A 14,400-nucleotide genomic window follows, 5' to 3' on the forward strand; every position below is an offset into this window, starting at 1 on the left:
TTTAGGAACTTGTACTGACATGTCCATTACGCTGTGTTGGCCCATCAGGACACACCTACCATTACCTCTTTGAACTGTCCCCTGTGCTATTCCCAAGGAGAAATATTACTGCTAATAGAAATATTGGTACATGACCACTACCACTAATAAAAATGGCTTTCTTGAGTTTAGATATGTGATCTCACTGAATTCTATAATTGTACCTGTTTTATAGATTAAGATACTGAAATATAGAAAGATAAGCCCCCACTTGCCCAACATCACACGGGTAGTAAGTGATAAAAGTAGAATTGCAACCCAGGAAATTTGAGTCCAGAGCATGCACTTCTTTTTATGTTTGTTTATTTTTGAGAAAGAAAGCACACGCGCAAGCGGGGGAGGGGCAGAGAGAGACAGAGAATCCAAAGTGGGCTCTGCGCCGAGAGCAGAGCCCAATGTGGGGCTCAGAGTCATGAACCATGAGATCGTGACCTGAGCAGGAGTCAGGAGCTTAACCGTCTGAGCCCCGCAGGCGCCGCAGAGCATGTACTCTAAAGCACACTGCAAACTGTTCTCCCCGTTTCCTGTCTTGATCATTTCGGAAATGCTCATAAATGACAGAATGACATTTTGGAAATGATCAAAACAGGGAATAAACATGTGACAAGTGAACTTGTCCCAGGGCCTTTCCTGGGAACCAAATTCCACCATCTGTCCGGTTGCTCCAGCCAGGTATCCAAGTCATCTTGATTCAGTATATTTTTACATACCAGCATTATTTTTTGATAACTGTGAAACAGGCAGTGTCTCACTTACACTAACCTGTGATTATTGCATGCAACAGAATTTGAATCTATCAAAATGGTGATTATTCTTCCAGAGCTGTAGCCATTAGTCTCCAGTCAGGCTTTAGCCATGAAACATGTCATGCTAAATCTAATTCTCTGCTGAACGAGCATCCCTTCTGTGAACAAGTGAACTATCCAACCTAAATAGAAACTTTTATGACTAGCCACATTGTTTTCACTTCTAAACAAACCTACAGGAAAGAACGCCCATTACCAACATATTAGTCAATTGTAAATAGCCATCATTAAAACCAACAATTTGAAACCTTTTGAGTGTTTGGAGTTTAGAATTTGGGGATCAGGATGGGGATTGCCAGAGGAGGTAGCAATTTTTAAGAGTACAGAAGGAACCTCCATCTAAACTAAGAAAAAAATGTCTAAGCTTTAAGAATCCATGTATACTTTAGTGAGAATAGCAGGATGCAAAATAAAATTATTATTCTAGAGGCACGTGGGTGGCTCAGGCAGTTAAGTGGCTGGCTTCCACTCAGGTCATGATTTCACGGTTCCTGAGTTTGAGGCCCCCATCAGGCTCTGTGCTGACAGCTCAGAGCCTGGAGCCTGCTTCAGATTCTGTGTCTCCCTCTCTATTTGCTCTTCCCCCCATTTGCGCTCTGTCACTATCTCTCAAAAATAAATAAACATTAAAAAATTGTATTAAAAAAATAAAGTTATTATTCTAAAATTTATCGGCCTGGCATTTTTCACGGAGAGTCGGGGGAAAGAAATAGAAACTAGTGGGCTTACTAATCACCAGCTCAGGTCCCCAGCATGGCCAATGGGGAGCACATTCCCAGTGTCGGTGTGATTTCTGAGGCATGGCTCAAAGCCAGCAGTGGCCCACCCTACAGCAGCTCTCAGGGTCAGCCCCTCCTATGTCCCCAAGACTCACCCTCCACATCCTCTACAAAATGCACAGATTCATAAAAAGACACTGTCTGACCCTCCAGCACTCTCCTGCCAGCCTCGCCATGTTTACTTTTATTCCTATTGTAAATATTCCCTTTCCTTAGCTGAGACCTTTCATTTTAAAGTGTTTGAAGCCAGGCAGCCTTCCGGTGTCAAAGACCTGAAGTGGTAGAAGAAGCTACCAGCTTCCACTGAAACAAGTGTGGTCATGGTTTGACTTTGAAAAGTTCTTTGGCTCATAGTTTAAGAAGCCCTCCAAGCTTAGGAGAATGGAGTTGCCAAACAGAATAAAAACAGTGGCTGTTCTGTGCCGTCTGGGACACCGCTGTTTGCTCTGTGGTTCACTGTGCCCATTACCCTCCACTGAGAGCAACAAAAGTAGGCCGACCTTAAAGTCTGCACAAAACCAAGCTGCTCAGGACATGGAGCTCTCTTCTCTGAAAGCAATGTTTTAACATATTCGTCAAAATACTGTTATGAATTTTTTTAACTTTGCAAACCTATTTTCATCTTCTAGAGATATGTTAACAGTGAAAGGGTGTTGCACCCTGTAAGGTGTTGCTCCACTAAACCTCTTACAAAACAATTATAACTCCATTTTAAGGAAGTATAAGGGACAAGCTCAAAAACCAATAGCGATCTTTAAAAAAAAAAAAAAAAAGATGACAAGACTTTGGTCCACAGATAATCAGAAGATCAGCTGGTTTTACAGATATTAACATTTCTAACCTTTCCTTGATGCTTGTTTATTTAGCTGAAGGCCTATATGTGTGGTGTTCATTAGCATATCAAAAGAACGTTGTTTGTTTGTTGACCTGCATGGTGATGAATTCTATATTTTCATTCCTTGGGTGGGAGAATGGCATTGTTTGAGTATGGCGGCGGAAAGAGGAAGGGTTTTGAAAACAGAAGGACTTGTCAACTTAATTCAAATTCTGGTTTGACCATTTCAGTCTTCATGGTCTGAGCAAGTTAATTTCACCCTTCTGAGCCACAGTCCATTTTTCTGCAAGTTGATGCCACAGGGTTGTAGTGGTGATAAAATAACCTGTGTTGTGACCGCAATGCTTCTTGTGGTAAGCATCCCCAATAAGTGGTCACACCTGGTTTTGGAGTCTCCCCTTCACCTGCAAGAATCCAGTTCACGTGAGAGGCCTGATCACTCAGGGTGGTGCAGCCAGGCCCAGCATTGCAGACATTCCTTCTATTATTCCCAAATTCTTCTCATTTTTTAACACTCTCTCCTTTTCCTCAGGTCAAAGGAAGGGGTATGATCTCTACAATAAAAAAACAGACTTATTTTTTTCCATCGCCCTGTTAAATACTCCCTAATTGCCCCTCTGTGTCCCAAAACAAAATGATGTAATAAGCACTCCTAAGGAATTCCTCACCAGCATTCTGCCTTCTTAGATGAAACCAGGTTTGTCATTACGATTTTCTGCAGGATTAAAAAAATAATAATTCTGGGGCACCTAGGTGGCTCAGCCGGTTAAGCGTCCGACTTCGGCTCAGGTCATGATCTCGCGGTCCGTGGGTTTGAGCCCCGCATCGGGCTCTGTGCCGACAGCTCAGAGCCTGGAGCCTGCTTTGGATTCTGTGTCTCCCTCTCTCTCTGACCCTCCCCAGCTCATGCTCTGTGTCTCTCTGCTTCAAAAATAAATAAACGTTAAAAAAATAAAATAAGAATAAGTTTTGAAAACAAATACCTATGTGTTTGTGCTGTCCTTGGATTCTTATGGTTGAAAAGAGAGTGGTGGTTTTAAGTTACATATTCCTTGTATCCTATGCACCTCTCAAGTGCTAGCTTTGATAGTTTGTAGACTACGTGGTCTGACCTATTGACCTGGGTCCTGATGTGCCCATGGTCAAGCCAGAAGGGCCACCCTTCCCACTGGCTTTGCAATCAGGAGGCTGACAACCACCCAGCCAGCCACCCGTCAAAGTCCCTGCTGGTGACTCTCTCCCCCAGCAAGCTGCCTCCCTTCCCCCACTTTCCCAAATATCTTGGGCATCTCAAACAAACCAATTACACTCAGGTTGTTTAAACAAACAGCAGCACAATTCTCTGGCCCAGAGCCCCAGCTGAGGGATTCCCTCGGGTCCACTCTCACCACCTCAACCCTCCACCTCAAACCTCTTTCAGGCAAGAGTAGCCCGAGCAGACAATGACTCTGCATTAACAGTGGGCGCTTTTGAGCGTCTAAATGTTTGCAGACACTTGGTAAAGTGTCCCAGGCCAAGTTTCCAAAGGATAATACCTCCACACTGCATTTGTTTAAGCAGGCAATCCCAGATAAGAGGGGGGTTGTCTCCCCTCTTCAAAAGCCAAGAATGCAAGACAGAGACTGGAGGCAATGCTGTGGGAGGTTGGGGCAAATTCCACTGGAACAGAGAATATCTGAGTCTCTCTCTCCATGTCCACCCTCCCTTCAAAGAGTAGACTTACCTACAGAGAATGGGAAATCAGGGCTTTGGGGGAATTTTTTAAAAGTCTTTCCCAAATAAGACAATGGGGACAGGAAAGGTACAGTTTTCAATTCTACAGCCAGGCTCTACCTACCAGGTAATGGGTCCCTGCCGGACTGACTGGACCTCCCCCACTGGTCAGCCCGAAGCATGTGAAATTCCAGTCAATGCCCCATACTGCACATTTCCTGTTGGCCTGTAGAATAAAAAAAGAACCCATCATTCCTATGTTCCAGGCTCTCCCGGCCATTTCTGCAAGGGCTGCTCCTGCCCCCAAACCTATAGGGACCAGCTGGCAGTTGGATGGGAACTATCTACAATTTATTTCCTCACCCAACAAATATTTCTAGGTTACCTACTGAGACCGAATCCATGACAGGACAGAGGTAGGAAACGAAGGTGGAGTCTAGACTCTAACGTATGATAGAAAGTGATACCCACCTTCAGCTGCTGGGAGTTCAGTGAAGACTTCCAGTTGAGAAGAAGTAAGCAGAATGGAGAAAGCTCCTCAAGGGAGAGACTGCAGGAGTCCATCCTTGAGCAGCGGTTGTCAGTACAGATGGGAGCCAGCTCAGCAATCTGGCTGTGGACAGGCTCTTCCCACCATATTTCTACTTCATGTTCCTTCGTCCATTAACAGAGAAGTTCTTATGTTCTGAGTCACAGAGAATCTCAACTCCCTCCGGAAAAATGAACATGTACCAAAATATAGCACACAATTTCCAAGGATGCCCAGATTTTTCCAGGAACCTCACATTAAGAATCCTTACAATTGAGAAGCACCTGAGTGGCTCAGTCTGCTAAGCGCCTGATTCTTGGTTTTGGCTCAGATCATGATTTGTGTGTTTGAGCCCCACATTGGGCTCTGAGCTGACAGTGCAGAGTCTGTTTGGGATTCTCTCACCCTCTCTCTCTACCTCCCCAAAGTGTGCTCACTCTCTCTCATTCAAAATAAATAAGTAAACTTTAAAAAGAAAAGAGTCCTTACAATTGAATATTGTTGACAGACCCAATTTCGATAGGATTATTGAGAGGTAAACAAAATCTCCATTTATCTATCCTTTACATTTCATTCATGTTTTTTTTTAAGTTAAATAATAAATGTGGTCTATAAAACCCTAAATAAGAAAAGAAAAGTCTTCTTCACTTTCCATATCATTTGGAAAGCCCATTGATCTGAAAAGCGACACTTTGGGAGAAACCAGAGAGCCACCTGACTTGAGGCTGCCATATTTCTCATACAAAAGCCTGTCTGACCTTTTGTACCTTCTTTGGGCTGCAAATCCTGAAGCAATTTTTTCAAAAATCCAAAAAAACTGATGCTTTGAAAGAGACTTTCACAAAGGAATCTAAATCAAACCTTAGCGTTTCTCTGCTACAAAATCTGAGAGCCATGAAACCAGGTGGAGAGACTATGGCTGACTGGCATTCGTCAAAATGGGACAGTATGTGGCTCCTAGCTTTGCTCAGGTCTGCACACCAAACATATTGTGTGCGTTAAAAAAAAATTGAAGGAGTGGATGAGGAGTTTTATGATAGAACAAAAGGCACACTTCATACTACATTTCCTTCCAGAACACTGAGTATAACTGAAATAGATGTTTTAAAGATTAATTCGATTTACTCCTTAAAATATACATACAAGGTAAACTCACAATTTAAAGATATTAGATTCCAAATCCTGATAAAACTGAAAAATACTTTTAACATTTTTTAACTTTTTAAAAAAAGTTTATTTGTTTTTAGAGAGAGACAGCATGAGTGGGAGAGGGGCAGAGAGAGGGGGAGAGAATCCCAAGCAGGGTCTACACCCTCAGCACAGATCCCAATGTGGGGCTCGAACTCACAAACTGAAGAGAACTGTGAGATCATAACCTAAGCCAAAATCAAGAGTCAAACGCTTAATAAATTGAGCCACCCAGGTGCCCCTTAATTTAACTTTTAAGATAACTGTACATTCACATGCAGTTGTAAGAATTGCAAAGAGATCTTGTGGACCCTCTCCCCAGTTTTCCTGACTGATAACATCTTACAAAACCATAGCACAATCTCACAACCTGAATATCGACATTACTACAGTGAGGAAGCTTAACAGATCTATCACCAAGGTCACTGCTGCTGTCCCTTTAGCTACATGTGCTTGTCCTCTATCCCACCACCTCCTAAGTGCCTGGTAATTACTAATCTGTGTTTCATGTCTACAATGTTGTCATTTCAAGAATGTTATACAAATGGAATCATACAGTATATAACCTTTTGGCTTTTTGGCTCTTTTTTTCCACTCAGCATAATGCCCTTCAGACCCATCCAAGTGTATAAAACAGCTGTTTCTTTTTATTGCTAAATTACATTCCATGATATGGATGTACCACAGTTTGTTCAATCGTTCACATGCTGAAAGACATCTGAGTTGTTTCCAGTTTGGTGCTATTAGGAATAAGCCACTCTTAGGGCACCTGGGTGGCTCAGTTGGTTAAGTGACTGATTCTTAATTTCAGCTCAGGCTCAAGTCATGATCTCATGGTGGTTCTTGAGTCTGAGCCCCTGTCAGGTTCTCTGCTTCTCAGAGCCTGCTTGGGATTCTCTCTCTCCTCTCTCTCTGCCCACCACCCCCGTACCCCCCTGCTCATGCACCTATTCTCTCTCTCAAAGAAAATAAACATTTTTAAAAAATAAACATTTTGGGGGGCACCTGGATGGCTCAGTCTGTTAAGTGTCCAACTTTGCCTCAAATCATGATCTTGCCTCCTGAGTTCAAGTTCAAGCCCTGTGTCAGGCTCTGTGCTGACAGCTCAGAGCCTGGAGCCTGCTCCACATTCTGTGTCTCCCTCTCTCTGCCCCTCCCTCACTCACACTACTCTGTCTCTGTCAAGAATAAATAAACATTAAAATTTTTTTAAATAGGGGCGCCTGGGTGGCTTAGTCAGTTAAGCGTCCGACTTTCGCTTAGGTCATGATCTCGCGGTTCGTGGATTCGAGCCCCGTGTCAGGCTCTGTGCTGACTGCCAGCTCAGAGCCTGGAGCCTGTTTCAGTCTGTGACTCCCTCTCTCTCTGACCCTCCCCTGCTCACACTGTCTCTCTCTCTCTCCTAGAAATAAATTTAAAAAAAATTTAAAAAAAAAATTTTTTTTAAATAAACATTTTTGTAAAAAAGGAATAAAGCCGCTATAATCATCCACATATAGGGTTTTGTGTGAACATCATAGTTGTTGTTGTTGTTGTTAATGTTTATTTATTTTGAGAGAGAGAGAGAGAATGAGCACATGCTCATGCACACACATGAACAGGGTAGGGGAGCAGGGGTAAATGGCAAAGAGAGAGGGAGAAAGAATCCCAGGCAGGGATTCTTCTCCCTGACAGTGCAGAGCCCAACCAGCCATGAGATTATGACCTGAGCCGAAATCAAGAGTCTGCTGCCTAAATGGGTGAGACGTCCAGGTGCCCCTGTGTGAAGATCAGTTTTCACTTCTCTGGGATGAATGCCCAGGAATGTAATTGCCAGGTCACATCATGGTTGCATATTTAGTTCTTAAAGAACAACAAACTGTGGGGCACCTGAGTGGCTTAGTTGGTTGAGTGTCCAACTTCAGTTCAGGTCATGATCTCATGGTTCATGAGTTCGAGTCCTGCATGGGGCTCACTGCTGTCAGCACCACAGCCCTCTTTGGACCCTCTGTCTCCCTCTCTCTGTCTCTACCTTGCTTGAGCTCTCTTGCTCAAAAATAAATAAACCTTAAAAAAAAAAACAAAAAAAACAGGGGGGTACCCGGGTGACTCAGTTGTTAAGCATCTGACTTCAGCTCAGATCATGATCTCATAGTTCCTGAATTCCAATCCCACACTGGGTGAGCAAGAGCCTCACTTTGGGTGAACTCGAACCCTGCTTCCGGTAAGCCCTGCTTCTCTCTCTCTCTCTCCCTCCCTATGCCCCTCCTGGGATTCTCTCTCTCTCTCTCTCTTTCTCTGTCTCTCGCCCTCACTCATTTGTGCCCTCTCTGTCAAAACAATTTTTTTCATAAATAAATAAATAAAAAGAAAGAAACTGACAGACTGCTTCTGATTTTCAGAGCATCTGTACCATATTACACTCCCATCAGCTACGTTTGCTGGTCTGCATGTCTTCACCAGCAGAAATAGTGTTACCACTACTTTGTATTTAGCCATTCCAATAGGTATCTAATGATATCTCATTGCATTTTTAATTTGCATTTCCTCAATGGTTAATGAATGATTTCAACCTCTTTCATGTGCTTATTTGCCATCTATGTATCCTCCTCTTCACTGAAATGCCCATTTTCTAATTGGATTGTTTGATGTACTTACTGTTGAGTTTTGAGCGTTCTTTATATACTCTAGATACTAGTTCTTTGTCAGATATGTGCTTTGCAAATATTTTGTCCCAGACCTTAATTTATTTCTTCATCCTCTTCACATGCTCTTTCACAGAGTAAAAGTTTTCAATTTTAATGGAGTACACTTTATCATCTTTTTAATAGATCATGCTTTTGGTGTCAAGTCTAAGAACTCTTTGCCTAGCACTAGATCTTGAAGATTTTCTTCTGTGTTTTTGCCTAAAATTTTTATTTTGTGAAATCTATGATTAATTTTGACTTAATTTTTGTATAATGTGTGAGACTTAAGTTGAGGTTCATTTTTTTGCCTATGCAGTAGGCAAAACTTTAGACTTTTTATTGGATAAGGCTATTTCCATAGTAAGCAACTGAATCTTAAATTTGAAAGTCTTTTTCATCAGCGGTCTCAAAAACAAAACAAAAGGCCATCAGCTCTAAACTCATTGTCTGATGTTACATCTTCCTGCACCAGAAAGACTGTCCTCCAAACGAGAGAATTGGTGGATAAAAATAGAGTGATCCTTGGAAAGGTGAGGGTCTTTACTTCACTAAATATCAACTAAGGAGGGTTATAATACATACCCCTACTTTCACCTATCAATCTTAAAGAGCCAAGCACAGGAAAAAGGAAAGTTCAGGATCTTCTCCAAAATGGTCCCCAGTTGGTAAGGATTGTAAAGCTGAGGAAATATTTTCCAGGAAACCTGGGACAGGGACAGGAGTTCTCCATTCCTTCAACTGGGTTGCTAATTTTGATGACCACAATTTTCTAACAGTGATCTATTAACTCACGGTGGGCTCTGAAAATTCCTTGATTGATTCTGCAGCCCAGGTGAGCCAGCTCCACACATCCTGTGATCAGTATTTCCAAAAGACCTTGTTTGTTAACTCCAATAAAAAACAGAAGCTTGTGTCCATAGCCTTTACTGGATTACTCAGAGTGGGATGGGCGCTGATTCATTTCCAAAGGCTCTGATGAGCAGGCCAGGGATGTTTTCCCAGTGGAGACCCACCCCTCGGCCCCCAGCCCCTCCTGCTCCTCCCCTCCCAGGATAAACACAAAGCAGAGACCAAGCTCCCAGCGGGATGACCTATAAGTGACCCTTGGACTGACCTAACACTCTGGTCACTCTCACCGACAGATTTGTTTATCTTGGAACCTCGGAGCCTCTGCACCCAAAAGCTTCAGCTCTAGACTCCAAGTCCTCCCAAGTGAGCTGTCAGTCACAGCTTAAGTGCGTGTGGGACAGTTCACATGATAGCCCGAGTTTATTTACCAAAATCTGATGTTTATGCTGTCCAGCAACGAATAGGGGCCATGGGCTGCTGCATTTAGTAACTGGGGAGCCAGCTAAATGTCTCCATCAGGCATTAGCTCTTACACTGAAGAATTATCAGTGAACTCTGACAGCACATCTCCCCTTTAGAGATTAAAGATCCCAGGGGATCCCAATCTGGCATCTCCAAGGGAGGGGTCTGTGGTTAGGCCATTCCCCTAGAGCTTATTTTGCTGAAACATGAAGGGCAGAGCCACACTGGGACGAGGGAGGAGTTTGGGCCTCTAGCTCCAGTTTGTCACATTATGGTTTGTCTGATGGGACTACAGGCAAAGTTTACACGTGTTAGTGGGATCTTGATATTTATCTTAAAAAAAGATGTAGATGCTGTCTCTAGTTTGAGCACTGGATGGAGTGATCAACAAATCCAAAATCAAAGATAGGTGGGAAAATTTTACTAAATTACTTTCTAATGGATTTTGTTTTCCCAGATATGATCACTTAAGGAACCCCAACTGACACACAGAACCTGTCCTGCTGGTCATATTCCAGCGGTAATCAATCCCAAAGGGATTAAGTGTATTCAGAGGAGGGCATTCCCTATTACTCAAGCCCGCCCATACGTAGTTTCTTTCAGGGTGTGATTTTCCAATGTTTAAAAAAAGGCAAACGTGGACTTTTGCATAAATGAGGCCAAACCAAGACAGATGACAAGGTCGATTACAGAAGTGGGCTTTTTTCCCCTCCTAGCAGAAAATTTTATTTAGATCCGAATCCTCAAGGAATGCTTTTATTTGGAAGACCAGTTGAGGAGAGGGAGCACTGTCCCTTCAGAGGGCAGTGCAGAAAGAGTGCTCTCCTCCCCTTTTATCCCATTAAGCCCTGCTGGTCAGTGACTGAGAAGGCCCCTCTATTATCAGCCTTGGCTTAAATAAACCTTCTGCCTCTGCATCCAGCCGCCCCCCTCCAGGCCACAGGCCCATCCATCACTGTCACCTTTGCAGAGCGGCTGCCATGACAGTTCATGATCATTAACCAGCTCTGGTGTGCTTTGTGTTAAAGTTAAGACACATCAAACGCAGAAACTCCGCAGTTCCTTAAAGTTACAGGAGACATGGATGCTCTAGGGCAGACAGCAGCCAAACTTGACACACAGCTCTGACAAAAGGTGAAAATGAGGCCTGGGTAAAAGTGCCTCAGTATCCCTTCTCATTTCCCTCCCACACCCACTCTGGTGGGGTGGGGGTGGGGGTAGGCAGGAGCCTGACGTAAAAGGATCAGTGTGCAAATAGGGCTGCAGAGCCCTGATAAAGAAACTGTGAGCAAAGGACACAGCAACATGAGTTTTGAAACCATAGTCCCTGGCTGCCTTGCGAAGCGGCCCCTTCGTCTGGGTGCCTCCCCATCCCCATGGTAGAAAGCCTGCTCCCAGAGAGAACCCCCATGGGAAATTATCTCCCTGCTGTCCTTAGGCACACTTATCTTCTGAGCCATTTCATAAACTTCTTACCCACCGGCTCAAATCCCTGAAAGCAATGTTGGGTAAATGGTGTCTCTCTATTTCTTAAAAGTTTATAATGTATAAAGAACAGAGTGCACGAAAGACGCCTGTGTATTTGGGTGATCCTGCTTACATTTCATGATTTCTCTCTGGGTCCACTGTTTAATTAAGACATTTGCTTTTCTTATCATGACTTTTCTGCAACAGGCCCAGCTTAGGGAAATGACCTTGAGAGGCAGTTTGAGAAGGCAAGGGAGCTGGTTCTGCCAGCCTGTATTTAAAAATTAAATAACAAAGAAAAATAGACAAGCCGCCAGCAATCACCCTGCCATCAACTGAAGGAATATGCATGTAATTCCTCTATCCCTTTTTTCATTCAAATGACATTTATTCAGTCTCTCCCAGGAGCCCCAGGGTTATAAAGAGCAAAAAAAGAGGATTATAAACTCTTAGGGAGCTTGGAGTCTATGAAGACAGACAAATATAAGATCTACAATGGAGATAGGCACTGGGAGAGCTGAGAATGAAGAGGGTATCAGGACAGGATGCATCAAGAAGGACTTCCAGGGGGTGTGGCCAACTGGCTGGGTCTTGAGGTATGAACAGAACAACAGAGAAGGTGAACATAATGCAAAAAAGTACAAAAGTAATGATTGCTAGCATTTATTGAGCCTGTACTAAAATCCAGGCAAGTACGCCCAGCGTGTTATAGATGTGCACGGCAGCCACTGGCCACAGGCGGCTATGGAGCACTAGAAATGAGGCTAATCGGAACTGAGATGTGCCATAAGGCTAAAATACACAGAGGATCTCAATAACAAAGTATGAAGAAAAGAATGTAGCATATCTAAGTGATAATTTCATATTGATTACATTTTGAAATAACAGTATGTTGGACACAGTGGGTTAAATAAGATATATTATTAAAATTAATTTCACCTGTTCTTGTTTTTTAAAGTGGCTACTGAGAAAACAATTATATACATGGCTCACATTTGTAGCTCCTCTTCTGTTTCTATTGTTATAGACTGAGTGCCTTTAATCTTTCCAACAACCATAAGAGTTCTGTGCCCTGGTGAAGTTCACTATTGTGCCTACGCCACACAGCTGGTGAGTAGCAAGAAAAAGGTTTTCAAGGGTTCAGCACACGTTGGCAGTACTGGGGGGCTGGAGCATATCTTGTGGGTTTGGAAGGGGAGGCGGAGGACCAGCACAGCAAAGCAAGTTCATTTGATATATTTCTCTGTGTGTTGTTTAAAAGTTCAAACAATATAAAGGAACAGAGTGACATGCAAGGATCCCTCAACCCCAACCTGTTTGCCACCATTTTCTTCGTTGAGTGACGCTCAAGGCATAACATTTATATATTTATTTGTATTACAGGGGCACCTGGGTGTCGGTTAAGTGTCCGACTTCAGCTCAGGTCATCATCTCATGGTTCGTGAGTTCAAACCCAGAGTTCAGCGCAGAGCCTGCTTCAGATCCTCTTGCTCCCTCTCTCTCTGCCCCTCCCCCAAGCATCTTTCTCTCTCTCTCTCTCTCAAAAATAAACATTAAAAAATATATATTTGTATTATGTGTGTATATATGTAATAAGACATATATGTATGTATTAGACACATAACAAGTATATTTATATATACATATTTTATATATGTGTGTGTGTATATATAAAATCTTCGGTCTTGTACAAACGGTATGGCTCCTCTTTTAGCTGTTTTGTATACGGGGCTAATCAGATTTTGCTGAAGAAATTCATTAGCTTTAAAAAGTTTTTGGGGCACCTGGGTGGCTCAGTCGGTTAAGTGTCTGACTTCAGCTAAGGTCATAATTTCAAAGTTTGTGGGTTTGAGCCCCGTGTTGGGCTCTGTGCTGACAACTCAGAGCCTGGTCCCTGCTTCGGATTCTGTATCTCCCTCTCTTTCTACCCCTGCCCAACTCACACTCTGTCTCCCTCTCTCTCAAAAGTGAATAAACATTAAAAAAATTAAAAGCATAAAAATAAAAATACTTTCAAAGCTACTCTACAGTGTCTGAGACCCTCTGAGCTCAAAACTCCTTTGACTTTGAAGTATAATTTTATCTTTTGGTCCTGCTCTTCCACCGTATTATTGATCATCACTTTGATTTATTTGATGTGAAATTCTCCACCAAGAACAAGGCCCTTCATTACAGCATTGCTCCTATGGGAAAAATAGGATCTCGCTTACAAAAAGTCACTCTATAATATAGAAGAGTTCCTTGAACATAAAATATTCAGTTGCACAGTGCTTTTGCCAAATGTATTAATGAATACAATGGAAAGTGGAAATTGAAACAAAATTATTTTTTTACTTAAAAAGAAATAGGCTTTTGTTTTACCCTGTGTATCGCTATGTTCAAATCCCAGCCCGAGTTTTTTAACAGTTCAGTGGCCTCACGTGCATTGTTTAGCCTCTCCATGTTCATTTTCTCATTGAAAACATAGAGATAATAATATCTACCTCATAAGATTAGAAAGTATAAGTGAAATAGTGTGTTCAAAGGGCTTAGTTTAGCTCCCTGAATATAATAAACACTAAATAAACCTGACTTACTGTAATTAGTATTACTGTACTTCTATATATTAACCTCTACTAGGTATATGACATATAAAATGGGTAAATTTTATTACCCATCTCATAGTACTATTTCATGGGTTAAATAATATAAAACATAGTAAGCTCTTCTAGTATGGGGTGTAGTAAATATTTAGTATTATATTGTATCCTTATAATTTGCATCTTGTAAACTATAACCTTTGAAGGTTTTTTAATGTTTTATTTATTTTTAAAACATTTTTTAGCATTTATTTATTTTTGAGAGAAAGAGACCATGAGCAGAAGGTGGGTAGAGAGAGAGAGGGAGGCACAGAATCAGAAGCAGAATCCAGGCTCTGAGCTGTCAGCACAGAGCCCGATGCTGGGCTCGAATTCACAAGCATTGAGATAATGACCTGAGCTGAAGTTGGATGCCTAACTGACTGAGTCACCCAGGCGCCCTTGTTTTATTTATTTTTAAGAGACAGCCAGAGTGCAAGCAGGGAAAG

General features: G+C 42.4%; 1 long non-coding RNA gene across 1 annotated transcript; it reads right to left on the reverse strand.

Annotated features, from left to right (window-relative positions):
• Positions 1–2,658: 2,658 nt before the first annotated feature.
• On the reverse strand, positions 2,659–4,732 carry LOC120220554. The gene is made up of 3 exons (XR_005525617.1): positions 4,644–4,732; positions 4,297–4,398; positions 2,659–3,013 (listed from the first exon to the last, which is right to left on the reverse strand). It is a non-coding gene; the product is annotated as an uncharacterized LOC120220554 (long non-coding RNA).
• Between the last annotated feature and the right edge of the window lie 9,668 nt (positions 4,733–14,400).

The sequence above is a fragment of the Hyaena hyaena genome, unplaced genomic scaffold (assembly GCF_003009895.1).
Source record: "Hyaena hyaena isolate Hyena2069 unplaced genomic scaffold, ASM300989v1 scaffold_14, whole genome shotgun sequence".
Taxonomy (NCBI): domain Eukaryota; kingdom Metazoa; phylum Chordata; class Mammalia; order Carnivora; family Hyaenidae; genus Hyaena; species Hyaena hyaena.